The sequence below is a fragment of the Colobus angolensis genome, unplaced genomic scaffold, assembly GCF_000951035.1.
Source record: "Colobus angolensis palliatus isolate OR3802 unplaced genomic scaffold, Cang.pa_1.0 Scaffold86, whole genome shotgun sequence".
NCBI lineage: Eukaryota > Metazoa > Chordata > Mammalia > Primates > Cercopithecidae > Colobus > Colobus angolensis.
Window position 1 is genome coordinate 6,932,255 of NW_012122487.1, and position 10,581 is coordinate 6,942,835.

Here is a 10,581-nt window from a genome sequence, read left to right on the forward strand (position 1 = left end):
AGTTTTGCATCAAATGAATATAAAATATTAAATTATTCTGAGTTCAGCATAGTTTTGAGACTGATGTGAGTAGTGGAGATGCCTTCCACCCGGCTGCATCACTGCCTCTCTGCAGTCATGAGCTTGGGTGTTCCTTTCTTTTGTTGGTGGTCCAGGTATTCACTCAGTCAGTCTCTTTCTCTCTCTTTTACTAGAAAAGGGGGTTGGGGGTAGGATCAGATGATGAAATGAAAACCTTTAAATAAAATATCATTCCCACAAAGGAAAAGAAATTTCCTCTGGGTCATTATCAGTGGAAGCCCAGAGAAAAGATAATAAGCACAAGATTCCTGATTAATTAAACATTTGTGCTCATTGTATGCAATTATTCTGGGGAAAATCAACTCCGGGACATCTGTTTACTCAACCTTGGGCTGAGAAACCACCAAACTACTTCTGCCCTGCATCACCAAGTGCAATGTCAAGGCGTAGAACTGATAGCTCATAAGCCTGAGGCATAGGCCCACTAATTTTCTAGGTTGGAAACAGATGACCATACTGCATGAGCAATAAATTATGAAGACTGAGTAAACTCACAGAGGGTTAACTGGGGAAATCTAAAGTGACAATATATTAATATAATACATATTTACCAATACACATAATTGTGTTATGCTGCAGAGCGATTAAATATAGATGATAAACATTTTCATGAATGGTTCAATTATTATTGCTTTTTATCCAGCGAAACCACATTTCCAGCTTTTTCTTTTTTACCTAGTTATATCTCCAGTTTTAATGATTTTCCTAATACCAGTAACCCCTTAATTGTCATCCCTGTCTAATTTCCTGCCTCTGGCAGTTGGGGCAGAGAAATGTCCTTGCTCAGCTCTGTGGGAGCCCAGGACTGGACAGAAGCGAACATTTCTCCCATTATCAACTGATGAGCAAAACCCGCAAGTCGTGTATTGAGGATCAAGGTCCAAGAATAGGTTAAATGATTATCCACTGGGTAAAGGGGTGGAGACACAGGGCAACAAAGGAGCAAGGGCCCTCGAGGTGGCTTGAAAACCCACTGACTGGATTCCAGATGCCTGTAGCAACTTCTTGTGAATCTCCCATCCCAAACCCAGAGACCCTAGGGAAAGGCAGTCTGGATTCACAGCCAGAGAACCTTTATTACAAGTGATCAAATGAGCACAAGTGTTTGAGGGACAGCTAATGACTGGTTGAGTCTCCCTGTCTGTCCAACACCACATGTATCTGTTGAGACCCTGGTTCTGGTGTAACAGGGTTAGGGTGAGCCCAGCTTTAACAAGCAGAGGACTCCACAACTTTTAGGTTCCTGTGTGAGGGGTGAGATGGGTTACCACACCCACTCCTCTGACCCAGGTCCTCTCCAGCAAAACACAGAGCTCGGCGTGGTATCTCCGAGTATCGTGATCTTCCCTTACCATACAGTTGAGCCTGGTTTCCTTATTTGAGAAACCAGGTGTATCCTATCTCAAATAAATTTGAGAAACCAGTGTGGATGCTAGCCGTAGGGTGACCAACTCGTCCCACTTGGCCTGGGATTGTCTTGTTTTTTAAAAAATTGTTTAATTGTAGTAAAATTCACATAACACAAAATTCACTATTTTAGTATGCACAATTAGTGGCTTTTAGTGTATTAATGTTGTGCAACCACTGCTATTATCTGGTTCCAGAACATTTCATCAGTCCCAAAGGAGACCCCACACCCACTGGCAGTCATTCCCTATTCCTCCTTCCCGAATATCTCAGCAACCACTGATCTGCTTTCTGTCTTTATAAATTTTCCCACTTCTGGATATTTCAGATAAATGGAATTATATAGTAAATGGGCTTTTATGACTAGCTTTTTTCACTTAGCATAGTATTTCCAAGGTTCATCTACATTTTAGTGCTTCATTACTTTTAACTGCTGCATCATATTCCACTGTATGGCTAAAGTACATTTTGTTTATTCATTGGTTGATGGACATCTGAGTTGCTTTTTCCTTTTGGCCACTGTGAATAGCGCCACTATCAATATCCCTGTTCAAGTTTTTTTGTTTGTTTTTGAGAGGAAGTCTCGCTCTGTCACCCAGGCTAGGCTGCAGTGCAGTGGCACAATCTCAGCTCACTGCAAGCTCTGCCTCCTGGGATCCCTACTGGGTTCAAGCAATTCTCCTGCCTCAGCCTCCCGAGTAGCTGGGATTACAGGCACACATCATCACATCAGGCTAAGTTTTGTATTTTTAGTAGAGACAGGGTTTCACCATGTTGGCCAGGCTGGTTTTGAACTCCTGACCTCAGGAGATCTACCTGCCTCGGCCTCCCAAAGTGCTGGGATTATAGGTGTGAGCCACCATGCCCAGTCCCTGTTCAAGTTTTTATGTGGACATATATTTTCAGTTATTTGGGGCATACCCTTAGGAGTGAAGTTGCTGGGTCATATGTTATTCTATGTTTAACTTACTGATGAACTGTCAAACTGTTTTCCAAAGTGGCTGTACCAGTTTACATTCCCACCAGCAATATATGAAAGGACTGTCTTGCTTTTAAAATGGAAAGTCACATGTCTGGAAACTGCCTCAGTCCCAGGCATCTGAGATGATTGGTTATCCTAATAGCAGGTTCTCAGCATACAGGCTGGGCTTCCCAGGATGCTATCTCTGAGTGGCCCTGAATTTCAGGTGCCATATATGTTGGTATCCCCTCTGCACATATTCTTCCATATTGTTTCTGTTTGTTGTATCCATGATGCATGGCTACAACTTTGGTCACATGACTTTCCTATTCCTGAAATGATGCCACCTCTTGATATGTGCTCTGGTTTCCAGAATAAGGGGAACTGCTTGGGTTGCTGGCTGCATATAGCAGAAGGTAAAATCAAATCTGTCCCAGAAAGTACCACACAGTTCCTCTTCTAAACCTGCGCTGCTAGGTCTGCCTCATCTGCTCTTGCTTCTGGTGGTCTGAGCATATCTATGAGGGGTTCTTCTATGCCTGAGGAAGCCATGATAACAACCAATAATTCATTCTCACATGGAGTAGTTGCTCTCATAGGGGGCCCAGCTCCTGGAAGTGGACAGAAAGGAGGAGATGTTGAGAGTTGGCTCCTTCTAAATCAGAATAATATCCCTTTAGAGTGGATACTCTTAGGTTTGATTATATGGGCCTGGGCCAGTTTGAGATAGGATAAGATTAAGGTATTAGTTTCCTATTTTTACTGTAACAAATTACTGTAAGTTTACTATGGTAAATTTAAAACAATGTAAATTTATTATCTTAAAGTTCTGGAGGTCAGAAGTCCAAAATAAGTCTTACAAGGCTAAAATCAAGGTGTAGACAGAGCTGCATTCCTTTGAGAGGATCTAGGTGAGACTCTATTTTCTTGCCTCTTTAAGCTTGCATTCCTTGGCTCATGGCTCCTTCCTCCATCTTCAAAGGGCATTACTCCAACCTCTGTTTCCATCATCACATCTTTTTCTCTCACAGACCTTCTTACTTCCCTCTTATAAACACCCTGGGATTACATTAGAGCCACACACATATTCCAGGATAATCTCCCCATGTCAAGATTCTTAATTTAATCAGAAAGTCCCTTTTGCCATGTAAGGTAACATGGTTCCAGGAAGTGAGTGGATATCTTTGTGGCGGGAGGGGGCACTATTCTGTCTGAAATAGGCATATTTGAACACCAGAAAACCTCAGCTGTGACAGTGACCAGTTGAATTCCTTACTGATCTTGAGATGATCAAATACTGAAACATTCAGAGAAGAAAAGCAAAAACATGTTGAATGAGCAATTAGTAATGCCCAATGAACCCACCAATTCATGAATATCTTTGTTTATTCTGGAAGTCTCCCAGTTGGAAAGGGCTGACTCCTTCAGGGACTTCATGCAAACATTTTAGCTGGACTGAATATGGTCCATCTCCAACCTAACTTATTCCTCTGGACAGGGCAAGAGGTGGTGCTGCCTCAAGTCATAGGAATAATTCAGGGTGGTGATTCTTATGTCAGTGTGGCAATGTTCATTATTTCTTAAGAAGTTAATCATTTTGCTATACTAAACATGGCTTATAGTCAAATTCAGATAAATTTCAGAAAAATAACTAAATCAATCTATTTGAGTCAAAGAGATTACTTTTTATTTGAGGACTTGTTAGAACTTTAGTGTGTTAATAAGCAGTTCAAGTTGCTGAGAAGGGAAAATAGAATACAATGAACCCCCAAATGCTTTGACCTGAGAACCCCTTGGTAGCCTGACATCTATGTCTTCCAGAACTTGGGTTCTGTGGCGTAGAGCCTGGGAAACACTGAATCAGGACATGAATGATTTAGATGATGATACTCTGTCCAGGGTTTGATCAGGGCACTGGTAATTCAACATATGAAAGGTTGCTTACCATGTACCAACCTCCTGGATGTGGCTGAAATGCCAGCACCCTGAGGTTTCGCACTATAAAGGTAAATGCTACAGGAGCAGACAAGTGACTCACCTGATGGGACTCAGGTGGATGCCGTGATCCCTTGGGAGCAGAACACCCATCTTTCCTCCTTTTAGAGAACACACTGGTCTGGACAGGGAGATAAAGGGTCTGAAGAAGCTTTACCACAAAGTTTATGCTTTTCTATTTGGAAAAGGTCTCAATTTCAGGTTTGGTAATGTGGTGTGCCCGCTTAGAGGGAATATAAAGCACTTACTTTCTTGGGGATCTAAAAACACTTCCTGGTAGACTGCATATTTGTCCAGGAACCCGGATGCAGGCAGCAGTCCCTCTCCGGGGGATCCAGAGCTGAGGCTGAAGAACAGGCATGTACGGGGGTGAGCAGGTGCTCCAGTCACTCCCCTCTCCATACGCCTACTGGGCACCCATAGGATGGGTAGGAGGGCCTTCCTGGCCCTCATAGTAGCCACAGTCACCTAATCTGTGCTTCCTTCTCTGCAGACATTAGCATGATAATTCCACCCTGTTTTGTGAAGGAAAGAAGACAGTGCCTATAAAAAACATACAGGTCTTCAAATCTCTTTAACCTCCCTTGAGACTTTCCTGGAACTGAACCAGTACATTCAAGACCATTCCAAATGAGTACTACTTTTCTTGATTCAAAGTCGGTTAGGATATGGGGTTCCATGCCTATTCTACAATACTGCTCACTGGAGTAGCCATTACCTCCTGCCAATGATGGTCACTCTGTCCTCCACTCATTTGCCTACTTGTCCCTTGTTCTGTAAACTGTTCAAATCATCTCTCTCCCCAAGTCCTAGATATGGTAGCAGTGGAAGCATCTGTGTTCCCTCCTGCATCCATCAGGAGGGGCTGCTTAGGCTGCAGTAACAAACAACCCCTGCATTACAGTGGTTTAAAAAGGCAAAAGTACATTTGTAGCTCATTCCACATGCTCACTGCTCATCAGCAGGGGACTCTGCATGGGCCTCACTCAGAGGTTCAGGCTAACAGATCCTACACCACCTAGAACATAGCTAGCTACATAGTACAGAGATGGGGGAAGTCGCAAATCTTGAATTCATTCTAAGACTTTTGCTCACATTATTTCATTATTAGTACTTTTCATAACATCTATAATTTATTGAATATCCACTCTGGGTCAAACACTTTTCAAACATTCGTTCATTTAATCCTCAACCACTACAAATTTATGAGATATTTATTTCCTCCATTTTTCAAGTAAGAGACTTGAATCTTAGAGAGATTAAGCAATTTATTACAAATCTAACAAGTGGCAGAAACTGGCTTTGATTCTTCAGCCAGCTCCCAAATCCCTGCCTTTAGTTACCTTGCCTTCCTCACTTGAAAACATTCTCTGATTCCTGAACTTATTTATGTAAAAAATCTTAGAAAAATATGACAATGAAATCATAGTTAAAAATTTAAATAATTATCTTATTTAGGCCAGGTGTGGTGGCTCACACCTGTAATCCCAGAACTTTGGGAGGCCGAGGTGGGTGGATCACAAGCTCAACAGACTGAGACCATCCTGGCCAACATCGTGAAAACCCGTCTCTACTAAAAATACAAAAATTAGCTGGGCGTGGTGGCACGTGCCTGTAATCTCAGCTACTTGGGAGGCTGAGGCAGGAGAATCACTTGAACCCTGGAGGCGGAGGTTCCAGTGAGCCGAGATTGTGCCACTGCACTCCAGCCTGGGTGACAAGAGCGAAACTCTGTCTAAAAACAAAAAATTGTCCGTTGAAATGGGAAAGTTTTAATGAAAAATTAAAATACAGCAAAAAGCATATAACAATTAGTACAATACTTGCATTTGTCTTTGTTATTCATCAGTGAGTAAAACTGCTAGTATATCTTCCGACTTATGCTTGTGAGAAGAACTTCATTTGTTCAGTAATTATTTCCAGTAGCCTCCTTTTAGCAGAGATTTTGCTTTCTGAGGTTTCAATTACCAGTGGTCATCCACAGTCCAAAAATATTACATGGACATTTTCAGAAATAAACAATTGATAGGTTTTAAATTTCTCACCATTCAGTGTAGTGTGATGAAAGTCACACTATCCCGCGCTATCCCACCTAAGACCTGAATCCTCCCCTAGTCCAGGTATCCATGGTGTGTATGCTCCCTGCCTGTGTGTCTCTCAATAACTGTGGTTGCTGTATCACAGTGCTTGTGTTCAAGTAACCTTTATTTTACTTAATCACAGCTCCAAAGTGCAAGAATAGTGGTACTGGCAATTTGGATATGTAAAAGAGAAGTCACAATATGTTTTCTCTAAGTGAAAAAGTGGATGTTTTCCACTTAATAAGGAAAGAAAAAAAAAACATGCTGTACTTGCTGAGATCTGCAGAAAGAACAAATCTTCTACAATTTCTTTATGAAATTGTAAAGAAAGAAAAAGAGATTCATGCATAGCACATATGGTTTGAATATCTCTTATCAGAAATGCCTGGAAACAGAAGTGTTCAAATTTTTGACTTTTTTGGATTTTTGAATATTTGCATATTTATAATGAGATATCTTGGGGATAGGACCCAAGTATAAACATGAAATTCATTTGTGTTTCATGCATACCTTATACACGTAGCCTGAAAGCAATTTGTTTAATATTTTTAATAATTTTGTGCATGAAACAAAATTTGTGTTAAGTGTTATGTATGGAATTTACCATTTACGGCATCGTGTTGACGCTCAAGAGAGTTTTGGATTATGGAGCTTTTGGATTTTAAATTTGCAGATTAAGGATGCTCAGTCAGTAGACAAATCAGTACTACTCAAGGTTTTAAGCATCCACTGGGTTCTTGGAACTTATCTCCTGCCGATAAACGGGAACTATTATATTTTCTGTTGTTTTCCCCAAACATCTCTTGACAAGAAGCCTCTGAATATTGATTTGCATTGCAAAAGAGAATTTTCAGTGCTAGAGCCTATTGATAACTTCCCTGCTGCCCAGAAGTCACTAATCGGTGACATCAACTTTCCATTTGATATCCTTGAATTCATGCTCAGAACCAAGAGAATTAATTCACACACTTGTAATGATTAATGACTTGATTCATTCAGTTCCCATTTGTCAAAATATTTACATTTCCAGAATATTTTGATGTTTCATGGGGATAATGAAAGTAAATATTTAAAACGCAAACAGTCCTAGAAAATATGGTAATTGTAGACCGTAGCCTTTCCAAAAAAGGTGAGATTTCTCTAACGATGTCTTTCCATTTCTGTCTCTCCCTCTCAATCTCTTTCACCCCCACCACCACTTATCTAAACCCAGATTCCCCTCACAGTTCACCTCTTTCCCTTGCCTACGGGAAAACAAGAAACAACGGTTTTTGTAAATGTCCAAAGTCTGGTAGCCTTCTGTCTTCCTAACAACAGAATTTAAAATCTCTTCTACAGGGAATCAGTCTCTACTTGAGATGGCCCCTCATCTATCCACTAACAGAGGTCATACAATTTACTTTTAGCAGGCCTTGATGGGAGCTATCAACTCACTTAGATTCATCCCCACCATAACCTAGCAGAACTTGGCTTCTCAGGAGCATTGGAAGGATACTTTTTCCAGGGACCTGCCTTTGGTTCTTAGACAAGAGCAGCTGGAGAGAAGAGGTCAGGGTTCAGAAATCTTCCCCTAGGGATGCAGGGCGACATAGTGCAATTCCACTGACAATTTCATAAAAGTCATGGGTGAAGAGTCAACTCCCTATCAAAGGCTTTGAAGAGGGTCTTTAAAAGGAACTGTTAATGTTTTGCCTTTGCAACAGATTTGTTCCTGTTTTCTTAAATTAATCCACTACTTCTTTAGATTTAGTCTTTCAAACAGCCCTCAAAGTAAAAGCCTTGTCATCCATAGGCACAATTGTTCAGTCTTGGTTGCTAAGTCAAAAGGCAAAAAGGCATGAATAGAAAGGGATTTCCTTGGAGAAGAATGTTGGTGGGCCTGACTGATGGCTTCTGAGCTCACATCATCTCTAAAAAAAGCCCTCCTAGGTTTTCTAAGGGCCCAGTTCCCCATAACCTTCTGTAGCTCTGTTGGGTATCAGCATCTTTCTTAAAATCAGTCTAAGGAAAAAAAAGTAGACTGAGTTATCGAATGAATTAAGGGAATTGACAAGACCACTGCATTGGAGCTCAGCTCCACTGGATGCCATTCACATTGTATTCTATGTAATCAGTGAACCCTGGAATTATACAACACAGTGGCCCTAGTAGGTGAGTGAGGGATAATGAAAGATTCTTTGATTTATTAGTGATTATGCTTAAATGATCATAATTCATTCAATGGAGAAACAAGTTATTTAAGAAGTTAACAAATGAATAAGGTCAAATTTTAATGAATAAGGTCCAATTATTTGAATTCCTATTCTGTTGTATTAAACACAACAAAAAATTATTTCTTATTAATGCTTATATATTGACATATATACAAAGAAACTTACTTTAGATCTTTGGAACTCCCTGCAATGTGGGAGTAAACGGAATCATCTCCCACCCTTTCTCATTTTCATCAGGTCTCCAATTTTGCTTAGGATAATGCTATATGCTTCTTAGAAATAATGATCATATCTTTCTGGTCTCTGGTAGCTTCTTTTACAAGTTAGCTCAGAAAGGGTTAAAATTTGACAATTCATCTAATAGGTTAACAAGCATCACAAACACATGAACAATGTTGTGGTGGATACGGGAGATTAGCAACTAATATCTATTCTACCTGCCTTCTCAGGGGTCTTCCTGCACTGCAGAAGCTAAAAAAAAAAAACAAAAGAAAACTCAAAACTACATTTATAGGACTCCCTTGCAGCTATGGTTTTGGATGTTATTTAATTTGGAAGGCAGAAATGAGACAAGAGCATTTTGTGTACTGCTTCTGTCATTTCCACCAGCAATTGCTGCAGTGGCCTTTGGTTCTCCTGTAGTGGCTTCTCTATTATGATGGCTTCATGAGGCAGGAGCAGTTCTCTCTGTGACCCAGCACTGTGGTGCTGCTCTTAAAGTCATATCTCAAAGCTCAACCTAGATCTCTTTCTTGTGCAATGCATGTTATGACATAAATATTTGTAAACTAGATTAGGTGAATTCTATTTCTTGCTACTGAACCCGACGGATTACAACTTCACCCAAGGTCAGTTATAATAAAAAAAATTAAAATTGTCTCATAAGCTAACAAAATGCTTTAATGATATTATTAATACTTGTGCAGTTGCAGTAAGACAAGTATTCTCAACCCTGCAAGTTGAAAAACAAATTAAGTATAAGCTTTTTGGTAAGTGATGAGGTAATAAGAATCAAAGACTTTGAAAAGTTTATTTTCTTTGACCTAAAATTCTCCTTCTTAGAATTCTAGGCTTAAAATATATTTAAAAAGTTGTATGGACTATGAGGTTCACTACAGTATTATTTATAATAGTTAAAAATTATAGGGCACACCCAAGATGCCCAAATAGGAACAGCTCCAGCCTCCAGCTCCCAGCGTGAGCGACAAAGACGATGGGTGATCTCTGCATTTTCAACTGAGGTACCGGGTTTATCTCACTGGGGCGTGTCGGACAGTTGGCACTAGTCCGCGGGTGCAGCCTGACCAGCAAGAGCTGAAGCAGGGCAAGGCATCGCCTCACCTGGAAAATGCAAGGGGGAAGGGAATTCCTTTTCCTAGCCAAAGGAAACTGAGACACACAACACCTGGAAAATCGGGTAACTTCCACCCTGATACTGCGCTTTGCCAAGGGTCCTGGCAAACCGCACACGAGGAGATTATATCCCACACCTGGCCCAGAGGGTCCCATGCCCACAGAGCCTCCCTCATTGCTAGCACAGCAGTCTGAGATCTATCTGCAAGGTGGCAGCGAGGCTTGGGGAGGGGCGCCTGCTATTGCTGAGGCTTAAGTAGGTAAACAAAGCCACTTAGAATCTCAAACTGGGTGGAGCCCACCACAGCTCAAGGAGGCTGGCCTACCTCTGTAGACTCCTCCTCTGGAGAAAGGGCATAGCTAAACAAAAAGCAGCAGAAACCTCCGCAGAGGTAAATGCCCCTGTCTGACAGCTTTGAAGTGAGCAGTGGATCTCCCAGCATGGAGGTTGAGATCTGAGAATGGACAGACTGCCTGCTCAAGTGGGTCC